The following is a 13,793-nucleotide window of genomic DNA, read 5'->3' as shown; positions in this document are numbered from 1 at the left end:
TGGGATTCAGCGATGGCCTAAGCTAAAATGGCTCCTGTACAGAGACCTTAATCTGGGGGTGAAAGGGCCAAGCTCCTTATTGACGCTGCAGACAGGGCACTTGGCCGGCTGACGCCACCAGCACAGCGCCAGTGTCACGGTACATACTGGCCGCGGCTGAGGAGTGAGGATCCTAACTTGAATCACCAATAAAGGCTGACAAAACAAGCCGGTGTTTTCATTACTTTGGTGAATAGGTTTCTTTTCAGTTCTGCCGGTCGGGTATAGTCTCTCTGAGTCGGTCTTCCTTTTCTGGCAGCAGATTAGTGACGTAAAGCTAATAATGCTATTAGGGGGACTGTACACGACAGCTCAGACGCTGTGAGTGCACGTGTGTGTGTGTGTGTGTGTGTGTGCGTGCATGTGTGTGTGCGTGCATTAGTTTTCGTTTGCGATCCTCTCCATTTCTGTGTTTGAGTACGAATAAGACATAAATGCTGCAGCCAAGGCCGATGTAAAAGTGTGTTGCTAGTGTGTGCATGGCTCTACACTAAATACAGCACTTTCAGCGAGCCGAAAGCTCTTCAAGTGGGACATTTCACAGCTGTAATAAATTCTCCTGCAGGTCACTGCAACAGTGTTTAGCTGTGACATGTTGACACTGGCTGGCGTGGCAGCTTCGCTTAACACAGCGACGACAACAAATAGATTTGAAGTGGCTGAACTGCACGTTTTTGTGTTCATACCTTGCACAAATAGATGACGAGAAAGGCGCTATTCAGTGAAAGTTAAATATTAGGTTGCAGAAACTTTTCTATTTTCTAAACAATGCCTTTGGAATACCTAGATCGGTGATGGATTGGTTGAACAGAATTGAGACGAATGCATGACTGGTCGAGACGTCCAGTTGCATGGTCGGCCCATATGAGACGGCTCTTGGGCGTAGGTTATAAAAGGCACGGTGTGGCAGAAAGTTATTGCATTGTGTGTTTGACACCACACAGACTAATAAGTTCTCATCTTTCTGCACCGTCCCACCTCTCCAACAAGCCACAATTAAGCTGTATATGCCGTTGGTTTTTCTCTGCATGGCGATGTCTGTGGGTAAGAAGTCTCATATAAAATGCAACTTGATTGATTGATTGATTGATTGATTGATCATGGGTCAGATAATCAAAAACCAACACCACGTTTCATATCTTTTGTGAAAAACGTTGCACTGTCGCCTGTCTGCAGCCCACGGGCTGAAGTGTTTCACCTGTTATGGTGCAAACCCTGGTTCCTGCACCGAGATATGGAGCTGCCCTGCAAACTACGACCGCTGCTCCACCACCATCGGTGAGTCGAGAGACACGATGATGCAAATTAAAACGAGAAGCGCCGTCTTTGGTTTGGTCATCATACTTGTCTGTGAATGTTCTCATTCATCCAGGTCATGGTTATCCAAAGGAGATGAATCAAGTGCAACTGGACTTGGTATATATCCGTGAAGACGTTTCGCCTCTCATCCAAGAGGCTTCCTCAGTTCGTGCCTTCAGACTAGCTTGGTCTAGTCAGAAAGGCATGAACTGAGGAAGCCTCTTGGATGAGAGGCGAAACGTCTTCACGGATATATACCAAGTCCAGTTGCACTTGATTCATCTCCCTTGGGTCATCATACTTGTTTTCTGAAAGGGTGCTTTCCTCGTCCCGTTGCAGCTGTGGATAATCTGATCACTAAGAAATGCATGAGGAGTGATGTGTGTAACGGGGATGATTCGGGGGGGTCTCACATGCTGTGACAGAGACCTGTGTAATGGAGTGAAACACATTGGACCCCATGTGACTCTGCTGCTGGTGTCCTCGGGCATCGCTGCACTCTTCCTCTGAGGCCTGCCAACGCCCATCTCCTCGTCTTCAAAAAAACAAACAAAAAAAAAACCCTCAAGAAGCAACAATAAAACATTACGAGTCTTCCAATAAAGACTCTTTGGTAAGTGGTAAGATTCTGCAGATGTTTATTTTTAGCTTAGCACTTCGAACTTTTGATCATGACAGACTGATTTAATTTCACGCGAATGTCATGTGTGTACAGATGATGTTAAAACTGCTCTTCTTAGGGCCTACTGTACTCCACTCTATACTGCCCACCTGTGGTGCGACTACAGCAAAGCAAAACTGAAAAAGCTGCAGGTTGCACATCACGATGCGTTCAGAATCCTGCTCAAGCTTCCAAGATGGGTGAGTGCAAGTCGTATGTCTGTAACTAGTAATGTTCCCGCTTTTCATGCTGTGTTTAGGATATTTTATGTACAAATTTATGTGTCGATTAATTGACTCCAAAAATGTAATTGTAATGCTCTTAACTGAGCCTACACAAAGTGGCACCAGGTACTGCTCTTGTTTCTGGAAACACTGGAACAAATGTCTGTATAGGTTTCAATCATTGTGGACTTGTCAACTGCTGTTAGCTATATTTTTGTGTTGTTGGCCTGTCTTGTATTTTTCCTTTTAATATGGACCTACCTATGTGTCTGAATAAAGTAAGATTTGATTGATTGATCGATTGATTGATTGATTTATTTATTGATTGATTGAATTTGTGTTTTTATGCTGCACTATGCTTTACAACTGAAAACTGGATACTTATATTATTTAAGATTTTTGTGTATAATATTCTTAATTTTAGTCTCCATGTTAATCTTCGTACTCGGTGGCCCTGGTTAGACCAGAGTTATCGTGATCTGTTATAAAAGGTGTTTTTCTTTGTATGTTACTCATTTTAGACTGAACATTGTCAGGTACCTGGCAAAGCGAAGATTTGACAGGCATAATTACAACTGTGCGACACCACCACAGCCTAGATATAGTAGCAGTCAGACCCATTTGAAGTCAATTACTCGACAGCAGCACCGGAGGGATGATGACTATAATCAGAAAGGATGAAATTCAGAGTTTAAATAAAAACAACAGCACAGAATCATAATGGCTCCGCTCTTACCGCAAGGGGCCTCGAGTTCGGATCCTTCGTTGTTTTGTTTTGTTTTGTTTGTTTTTCCCCAATGCAGGCCTTTCATCAGTTTGGAAAAGAGGGGCACATTCAACCTCCAGAAAGCTGGTTCATATAAGGGTAATGAGGATAATGAGAGCACAAACATTCAAACTCTGCTGAAGAACTCGTCCTCGCTGGTTTCTGAGTGCATGCGGCATACTGACATGTAATTCCCAGAAACGGACAGCAGAGGGCAAACTCGCCATGTGGACTGCCGGGTCACAGCGGCAACCGTAACAGAAAGCCTTGAGACAGTTTGGGCTGCAGGAGCGGGTGTGATGTGAAACGTTATTTCAGTATCCTCTCACAGAAGGTAAACGTATTTACAAAGGAATGATGAGCGGCTCGGTGCTTACTACTGTTTCCTCACAGCAAGGGGTTCCTATGCGTGTTAGTGAAGTATTAGAATGAAGTATTCTGATTCTGATGTTCAGTTTCAGTCTACCTGCACCAGGTCCTCTCTGTGTTCACACGGGTCTCTTTCAGGCCCTCCACTTTCCGAAAAAACGTTGTTCTTGTTGGGTGAACGGGGCAACTGAAATAGTATGTGTTTGATGGACTGGTTGTTCCCTGTCCGGGGTGCGATATTATGAACCCTACATAGGCCTCGCCAAAATCCCGTTTCTGGCTTTGTCACGTGTGCGCCACCGTAGCAACGCGAAAATATGTTGTTATGGGGTTAGCGCTCATCAAGGAAACGCTGTACACCCACAATTTAACCTGTCTAAGTTATCCACAATCAACATTAATATAATACCAATAACGTATCCAAGGAGCAGAGGCAGACCTTGTAACCTAAAATTGTTAGGTTAGTCAACTTAAGGCTATTCTTTCCCTCACAATCATAATTTCAACCCCATGGTTCACTTTTTAGACGATTCATAAGTTATGTAACTTAATATTTTGATTATTTTTAATCAAAACCAAAAATAATCTAGACTTCCTGCTTAATTTCGTTTTCAGGGCAAACACTTAAATCATAAGACAAACATCCTAGTCATGTCTTTCACTTCATTTACCAGAAAGTTTACATTTTCTACTATTAGCCTAGGCCTATAGTGTATAGTGCACAGTGTTGTATAAAGAAGGCCTGCTGAAAAGCTATAGGCTACTTGGGTAAAAGTAATGAAGTATCAGACATCGAAACTACTCAAGTTTCAATGAGCAATGAGGATCATGAACAGAGGAGAGCACATACGACTGCCATTTTAATTATTATTTTGCCACTAGGGGGAGAAATTTACTAACTTTGGCGACCAAAATTGAAGGTAGCTAACGTTAGCTTTGCTTCGCACCGAGTTGATAGTTGATTGTTTCCTTAGCAACGCAGCGGAAATCCGGCGTCCGTTCGCGAGATTTGGGACAGGGTACGGGATTTTGGCGAGGGCTATGTAGGGTTCATAATATCGCGTCCGGGGTGTCTCCCTGCCCTTCAGCCCAGTTCATGCTGGGATGCCCCTCTGTGACCCTGCATTGAATTAAGCGAGTATAGGAATTGATGGCTGTAGTTACAACTATATCTCAGTCTCTTCACCATTAGAGGGTTTAGAGTACAATAGAAGCCACCGCCGGGACGCGAACCCGTAGTTCCCACACCGCGGGAGGCATCGCTAACCGCTCGACTACAGCGTCCGACCCGTTAGCCAATGGCCAATATGTCTAGTTATCCATGCACGTTACAATATATATATATACATATGTGTGTGTGTGTGTGTGTGTGTGTGTGTGTGTGTGTGTGTGTGTGTGTGTGTATGTATGTATGTATGTATGTGTAGCCGGGTGGTAAATCTGTTAAATATGTTAAATGATTTTCCACTTAAATTTAGTATAGTTTAACTGTTAATATATGTAATTGTTACACTGTCAAGCCATGTAAAATGTCATTTGATGTATTTAAATTGTGAGGCAGATTGTGAGTGTATTTTTATAGTTTTGGTTGTCATTGCATGTTTTGACCAGTAAGTGGCAGTGGCGGACTTTTATTGTAACTCCGTGCAAGTTATCCAAGTGCATCTTGGGTATTCTTTCTTTTTTTCTTGTGTGGAGCGCCTGAAGATTGCGGTGTGACAGTGCTCTGACTCCGTAGTAAGTAAGGGTAAATATCTTGTGAAATATACCTGTAACATTATTCCAAACAATATTGTATGTCGGTAATTTGACAAGATGGTTTGATTTAGACGCTACTGGAGTTGATGTTCGGTGATTTTGGGCGCGAGCCGTCGATCGCTGTTCGCCATTGCAGGCATGACAAGGTAATGTTGGCGTGAATAAAGCCACACCATGCCATTGTATTTGGGTAGTAAAGGTTTTATATGCATTTTAATTCTGTTTAAAGGTAACTGACAGAGTGAGAAGTTGCGCGATCTTCAGGAAGTTCCACATGTCTTTGTTAAACCCTGTTTAACGTACATAGTCCACTGCCGTATTTTGCACCGTATTTTGTATTTATTATTTCCCTTTTTAAAATCTTTTCTGTTAAACTTGCCACATCTGTGAACATTTATGAGCTGTTTGCTCGAAAGACACAGGAATGTATGCACTCAGTAAAACGATCTGCATTCGAAGGTTCAAACAATAAAATTAAAGCTACAAGAACCCCGGAAGTAATTGTGTCCTGTGTGGTATCTAATTCCACGGGCTACATATGTATGTATGTATGTATGTATGTATGTATGTATGTATGTATGTATGTATGTATGTATGTATGTATGTATGTGTATGTATATGTATATATGTGTATATGTGTATATACATATATACACACACACACTCAACAGCAAAATCTAAGTCCCTATTTGCAAAAAAAATACGCATAGAGCCCCACATAACAGATAAACTGATAGCGTTACTTCATGTAATGCTCATTTGCACGCGACTGATCCCCAAATGTAGGCCCTTGTTTACTGCCATTGGAGCATCTAGTGGTTATTCATAGGTATTACATAAATTATAAATAAAAAGATGCTTCTTTGGTTTACTCGGGGCGGGGGGGGGGTAGCTGGAGGATTTTGTAAGAGAGCCATGTCTTGTACTTGCTTTTTCTCACCAAAAACTGCTGATGAATTGAGGAAAAGATCAGCAGCTTCTTTTTCATATCTATACCTGAAAGAAAACTTAAGAGTACCCCGAGTATGTTTTTGGTTAATACTTATTCAGCTCACTTGTGTCTGTGTCTGCAATGACATGAACTTTAGTCCAGATGTTTTGAATTCCCTCTGAGAACAGAAATTGCTTTCTTGTCTCGTGTCCGTTGTGTGCAGGTAGGATGCGTCAGCCCTCGCCCACTTTCCACCGTAGCACTGCCGCATGAACTGAAATAACAACAAACTGCACCACATTCTATGGCCCCAGTGAACCATGAGAAAAGATGAGATGAGATAATGAGAAAACCCAACAACTAGAGTTTAATCATCTATATCTCATTATCGACTTGCAGAGGGTTTAGAGTTGCACGGAATCGAATCCAACAGAGGGAATACCAGACAGCCTGGATAATGACCACTGTAAAGACAGATCATTATGGAAGAATTCAAGAAGATTGGAAAGCTGTTCCTGGCGAAAGGCTGAAGACGTTACTGTCCCTGTGCTATCGGCGCTACATTGAGCTAAATGTTTATCGCTCATTTTATACAAATAAAATGTTAAAGCTGTGTGTTTTGTTTTTGTTTTTTTTGTTCTGCTTGCATACCACTTGAGTATGTCGTATACCCTAACATGCGTTTTTAATTCCACAGCATTTTGATGACGTTATTCCAATACAGTGGCAAGGAAAAGTAAGTTAACCCTTTGGAATAATCTGCATTTAAATGTTTTAAAATATGGTCTGATCTTCATCCAAGTAACAATAATGGACAAACACAATCTTTGTTAACGAATAACACACATATTATTGAATTGTTCTTGTCCATACTGAACACATGAATGAAAGACACTTTATTCGACATCGTATTCTTACAACGAATTTTATTCTTACAATGAAACGTGTTCTCTGCATGTAACCCGTCCTATTGTATGGGAGCAGCGGGCAGCTGCAGCGCCCGGGGGCCAACTCCAGTTCTTCTTTCCATTGCCTTGCTCAGGGGCACAGACCCTATATTAACCCTAACATGCATGTCTTTTTGATGGTGGGAGGAAACCGGGGCACCCGGAGGAAACCCACGCAGACACGAGAGGAACATGCAAACTCCACACAGAAAGGACCTGGGACGGCCTGGGGTTCGAACCCAGAACCTCCTTGCTGTGAGGGTACAGCGCTAACCACTGGGTCACCGTGCCGCCCGAATTCAATACATCATCCAAAAATTCACAGTGTGGGTTGGAAAAAGCATGTGAACCCCTAGGCTGATGACTTCATCCATCCATCCATCATCCAAACCGCTTACCCGGCTGTCAGGGACAAGGGGATGCTGAAGCCTATAAGCTAATTGACCGATCCAAAGTCCCGCCCCGCTTAGTTATTGTTATTAGATCGGACAAGCTTGACAAAAAGAAGCATGGCGATGTGGCCGATGCTGGTTTGGTTTAGCCAGGGGCCGTAGTGTGAATTAGATAGTTTCTGGCAATATAGACGGGTTTCCTGTTTACAAACATGCGTGCGCAGCCAGGGGGGGGCAAAACCGCTTTGGTAGCTCTCAAAAGATTATGCATCTCGTAATCTTTTGAGAGCTACAAAACTGGTTCGACAATGAAAATGTTCAACATTTTCCACCAATCCTTTTGGCGGTTTGTGCAGCTTATAGCACAACAACTGCGCGCTATCACTGCTGTCTCTGAGCTCTATCTTGGTTAAAATCTCTGCGCTGTAGCTGCTTCCTGCCCCTTAGTTGCGCACGCATCTCTGTGATGACGTCGCACGGAAACCTTCCTAGCGTGACGTAAACAAGATGCGCGCGCAGAACATGTGGCAAAACATGGCCGAGAAACAACGTGCGTACCTATGAAACTCACAGACGAAAGTGTATAATACTTAAAATTAAAGGGAGAAAAGTTAGAAATTTGAGAAAATGGAAATCTCAGAATATGTTGAAGGTCTAAGCAAGAAAGACAGAAAGCATTACGAGTCGAAACTTAAGCTAAGCACTGAAGAAAAACTTCCCGATCCGTTGATGCTTGCTGAAGCTCAGTGGACAAGTGATACCACGAATTTGCCAAACATCGGCTGGAGGGATTTGATTGAAGACCTCATAGACACACCAAGTATATTTACCAAAGAATCAATGGAGGCATACAAGTCTTTAGAAGTGTACGATTACTTTGTTGGTTGACATGTCCAATACTTCTTTTACCATCCGTTATCGGAGGAAAACAAGTTTTGCTTCATCAAATCAAAGGTAAGCCCTCGTAGTTTAATTGTTTGTATGGTTATGAGATTGAGGCTGGAGTCAAATTATGGCCTCAAACATCATGACACAAGAAAGCTGATGGAATCGTTGTCAAACTTGGGGAAGGCTAGGCATCAACAACTCAAACTTTGGTTTGGCAGTTGTTCTGCTAGGACAGTATCACATTTAGAGCTGTTACATACACTCACCGGCCACTTTATTAGGCACACGTGTCCAACTGCTCGTTAACGCAAATTTCTAATCAGCCAATCACATGGCAGCAACTCAATGCATTTAGGCATGTAGACATGGTCAAGACGATCTGCTGCAGTTCAAACAGAGCATCAGAATGGGGAAGAAAGGTGATTTAAGTGACTTTGAACGTGGCATGGTTGTTGGTGCCAGACGGGCTGGTCTGAGTATTTCAGAAACTGCTGATCTACTGGGATTTTCACGCACAACCATCTCTAGGGTTTACAGAGAATGGCCCGAAAAAGAGAAAATATCCAGTGAGCGGCAGTTCTGTGGGCGAAAATGCCTTGTTGATGCCAGAGGTCAGAGGAGAATGGCCAGACTGGTTCGAGCTGACAGAAAGGCAACAGTAACTCAAATAACAACTCATTACAACCGAGGTATGCAGAAGAGCATCTCTGAACGCACAACACGTCGAACCTTGAGGCAGATGGGCTACAGCAGCGGAAGACCACACCGGGTGCCACTCCTGTCAGCTAAGAACAGGAAACTGAGGCTACAATTCACACATGCTCACCAAAATTGGACAATAGAAGATTGGAAAAACGTTGCCTGGTCTGATGAGTCTCGATTTCTGCTGCGACATTCGGATGGTAGGGTCAGAATTTGGCGTCAACAACATGAAAGCATGGATCCATCCTGCCTTGTATCAACGGTTCAGGCTGGTGGTGGTGGTGTAATGGTGTGGGGGATATTTTCTTGGCACACTTTGGGCCTCTTAGTACCAATTGAGCATTGTGTCAATGCCACAGCCTACCTGAGTATTGTTGCTGACCATGTCCATCCCTTTATGACCACAGTGTTCCCATCTTCTGATGGCTACTTCCAGCAGGATAACGCGCCATGTCATAAAGCTTGAATCATCTCAGACTGGTTTCTTGAACATGACAATGAGTTCACTGTACTCAAATGGCCTCCACAGTCACCAGATCTCAATCCAATAGAGCACATTTGGGATGTGGTGGACCGGGAGATTCGCATCATGGATGTGCAGCCGACAAATCTGCAGCAACTGCGTGATGCTATCATGTCAATATGGACCAAACTCTCTGAGGAATGTTTCCAGTACCTTGTTGAATCTATGCTACGAAGGATTAAGGCAGTTCTGAAGGCAAAAGGGGGTCCAACCCGGTACTAGCAAGGTGTACCTAATAAAGTGGCCAGTGAGTGTATGTTCAATCACAATACTTGCGTAAGAAACGGATACACCCCGAGGACATTGCGGGGACGTTAGGGGAAATCCTCCAAACGTCCTCGTGACGTCCGAGGGACGTTATTGCGCGATGTTCAGAGAACGTCCCAAGGACATTACAGGGACGTTCGGGGAAAGTCCTCTAGACGTTTCCGTGGCGTCCCGGGGACATTTACAGGGACATTAGGGGAAAGCTCTTCAGACGTCCCCGGGACATCCTTGTAATGTCCCGAAGACATTACAGGGACGTTAGGGGAAAGTCTTCCAGACGTCCCCGGGACGTCAGCGGGACGTTACCGCGGGACGTCCCTGTAACGTCCCAAAGACATTGCAGGGACGTTAGGGGAAAGTCCTCCAAACGTCCTTGCGCGACGTTCAGGGAACATCCCAAGGACATTACAGGGACTTTAGGGTAAAGTCCTCTAGACGTCCCCGTGACGTCCTGGCGACGTTATTGGGCGATGATCAGGGAACGTCTCGAGGACATTACAGGGACGTTAGGGGAAAGTCCTACAGAGGTGACGTCACTGGGACGTTATTGTGGGAGTCCCCGCGACGACACGAGGACATCATTGCGGGACGTCACTGTAACGTCCCGAAGACATTACAGGGTCCCGAGGACATTACAGGGACATTAGGGGAAAGTCCTCCAGACGTCCCCAGGACGTCGCGGAGACGTTATTGCGGGCCGTCCCTGTAACGTCCTGAAGACATTACAGGGGCGTTAGGGGAACTCCTCCAGACACCTCCGTGACGTCCTGGGGACGTTATTTTGTGATGTTCAAAGAACGTCCCGAGGACATTACAGGGACGTTAGGGGAAGTCTACTAGACGTTCCTGTGACGTAATAAAAACCTTCTGCAATGGCATTTATCAGACGTTCGGATAGAGGACCTTTAGGGGACGTGCTGGGGCATTCTTTTGTTTGCTGGGGTCTACCGCACAGCCTAACCCACTCTTTACATCGGACAAAATTTGTTTTCAATTTTGGCAATGGGATAAAACACAACTTCTTCCACACGGTCAGGGTATCAAGGGTCACTTTTACAAGTCCCGCTGGCACATCTTTTAACCATCTTCAAATTTTGTTTTTTGTTTTTTTCAACATGGGCGAGCCTAGCACATAGCATATCTAAGTATAACAGGAAAGGGGAAAGTTGACCAAGGTTCCCCCGGATACCAAGCTTGCTCAGCTGTCACTGGAACACAGAAAGCTTCCGGTGTGGTGACCCACATCTATATAATGAGAGACATTCACCTAAGAGGACGGTGTACCTTTAAGGGAAGAGGCGAGGGGTCAGATAATGCATTTCCGCTTCCGGTTCACAGTTCAGTGTCGTTGTCGAATGTATGACATGCTAAGTTGGAGCTAGTAAACTACCTCGACTACGTCTACTCTCACGTCTCCTGTCTCGTTGTTTTCTAACTCCACATTGGTGACCCCGACGTGATCGAACTACTAATACGAGTATGTCTGACAACGAAGACGCCGGGAATAATGCTGCCGCGGTACCCGCTCCCGACGCCGGTGCTAACAACATGGCTATTGCTAACGCTAGCATTTACGCCGCTACTGTGAAACTACCCGACTTTTGGCAGCATAATCCACGGCCGTGGTTTCAACATGTGGAAGCCCAGTTCCAGCTGAGAGGGATAACGCAGGATGCAACGCAGTACTTCCACGTAGTGGCGGCGTTAGACGCATCGACAACGGCGTGAGCAATGACACTGTTGGAAGCTCCGCCAGCTGCTGGCAAGTACGATGCTATAAAGACATTCCTCCTGAAACTATTTGAACTGTCGGAGCTGGAGAAGGCAGACCGTTTACTGTCCCTGAATGGCCTCGGCGACGGCAAACCGTCTGAGTTAATGGAAAAAATGCTGTCTGTGCTGGGATCGGCTGATCCGGCCTTTCTTTTCACACACATTTTTCTGAGGCAGCTCCCCGCGCCTGTACGCACAGCACTGGCCAGTTCTCCTCTCGCCGCCTCCAAGGACTACCGTTCTCTTGCTGCTGAAGCAGACAGGGTTTTCCTGGCCAACCGGCAACAGTTTGTGCATGCCCTGCTACCCCACCAGACCGCCCCACCACCACCTGTGTACGATTATATGGACACCGCGGCTGCGGTGACAGCCCGCCGCCAACCTGACGACGGGCTCTGTTATTACCATGCCAGGTTTGGGGCAAAAGCAAAACAGTGTCGCAAACCCTGCAGTTACAGGGTTCAGGGAAACGCCAAGGCCGGCGCTCGTTAACGGCTATGGGCGCCGGCCGTGACTGCAAGCTGTTGTTCATCAGAGACTCCTTGTCGGGCCGGCGGCTGCTGGTTGACTCTGGCGCTCAACGCAGCATACTACCAGCACAAGCTGTGGACACGATGACCGACAGTCACGGCCCCCAGATGGACGCCGCCAACGGCACGTCCATTCGGACGTACGGTATCAGACATGTGGACGTGTGTTTTGGCGGCCGACGTTTCGGCTGGGACTTTGTGATGGCTGCTGTATCCACCCCGCTCCTAGGTGCGGATTTCCTCTATGCTTTCAACCTGCTGGTGGATGTTAAAAACTGTCGCGTGATTGATGCCGTCTCTTTTGCGTCATACCCCTGCACGCTTGGGGGGGCTGGAGCGCTGTGCCTTGCTAACACACTCTCCACCGGGGATCCATACCAACGCCTGCACGCCAATTTCCCCGAGCTCACCACACCCACCTTCTCCTCGGCGGTGGCCAAGCACGGCGTGGAACATCATATCACCACAGTGGGCCCCCCGGTTTACGCCCGGGCCCGACGCCTCGACTCGGCCAAGCTCGCAATAGCCAGGGAGGAGTTTTCGACTATGGAGCGCCTCGGCATTGTCCGCCGTTCTGACAGCCCGTGGGCTTCCCCTCTTCACATGGTTACTAAGGCCGACGGGGGTTGGCGCCCGTGCGGGGACTACCGTCGCCTAAACAATGCCACGACCCCCGACCGGTACCCCATACCGCACATACAAGATTTCTCTACCCACCTGGTGGGCGCTGCCATCTATTCCAAAATTGACTTAGTGCGGGGGTATCACCAAGTGCCGGTCCACCCACTGGATGTCCCAAAAACGGCTGTCATCACACCCTTTGGGCTCTTTGAGTTTTTACGTATGCCTTTCGGCCTTAAAGGGGCGGCGCAGACGTTTCAGCGCCTTATGGATTCTGTGCTCCGCGACATGCCATTTTTGTTTGTGTACTTAGACGACATCCTCGTGGCCAGCGCGTCGGCGGAGGAACACATGACGCACCTCAGACAGCTGTTCGACAGGCTCAGCGAACACGGCCTCATCATCAACCCAGCTAAGTGTCAGTTCAGGGAGTCGTCCATCACCTTCCTCGGGCACCACATCATTCCACAGGGGGCCGTTCCCCTCCCTGCCGGGGTTGAGGTTGTCACCATGTTCCCCCGCCCCCGCACTGTACAGTCGCTGCAGGAATTCCTGGGCATGGTGAACTTTTATAACCGTTTCCTGCCCCGTGCCGCCCACATCATGCGTCCCCTGTATGAGGCCCTGCGGGGTAAGAAGTCTAAGGACGAGCTGGACTGGTCTTCGGGGATGGACGAGGCTTTTGTGGCCGCCAAGACCGCGCTGGCCAACGCTGCGCTGCTAGCTCACCCGTCGCCTGCCGCCCCCATAGCCCTTACAACGGATGCCTCCGACTACGCCGTGGGGGCCGTGTGTGAGCAGTGGGGGGGGGGCTGGCAGCCGTTGGCGTTCTTCAGTAAACAACTCCGTGAGAGCGAGCGCAAATACAGCACCTTTGATAGGGAACTACTGGGTCTCTTCCTCGCAACCAGACACTTTAGGTTCCTATTGGAGGGCCGACAGTTCACCGCTTTCGTGGACCACAAACCGCTGACGTTTTGTATGGCCAAAACCTCAGAACCGTGGTCTGGGCGTCAGCAGCGCCATCTCGCGGCGGTTTCCGAGTTCACCACGGACATACAACACGTGTCGGGCAAGGATAACTTCGTCGCCGACTGCCTTTC

At 46.9% G+C, this 13,793-nt stretch overlaps 1 long non-coding RNA gene across 1 annotated transcript; it reads left to right on the top strand.

The window, feature by feature from the left end:
• Positions 1 to 5,059: 5,059 nt before the first annotated feature.
• On the top strand, positions 5,060 to 6,475 carry LOC130116630 (uncharacterized). The gene is made up of 3 exons (XR_008810594.1): positions 5,060 to 5,105; positions 5,188 to 5,262; positions 6,447 to 6,475. It is a non-coding gene; the product is annotated as an uncharacterized LOC130116630 (long non-coding RNA).
• The last annotated feature ends 7,318 nt before the right edge of the window (positions 6,476 to 13,793 follow it).

Source organism: Lampris incognitus, chromosome 1 (assembly GCF_029633865.1).
Source record: "Lampris incognitus isolate fLamInc1 chromosome 1, fLamInc1.hap2, whole genome shotgun sequence".
NCBI lineage: Eukaryota > Metazoa > Chordata > Actinopteri > Lampriformes > Lampridae > Lampris > Lampris incognitus.
This window is presented reverse-complemented; position numbering and strand designations above follow the sequence as displayed.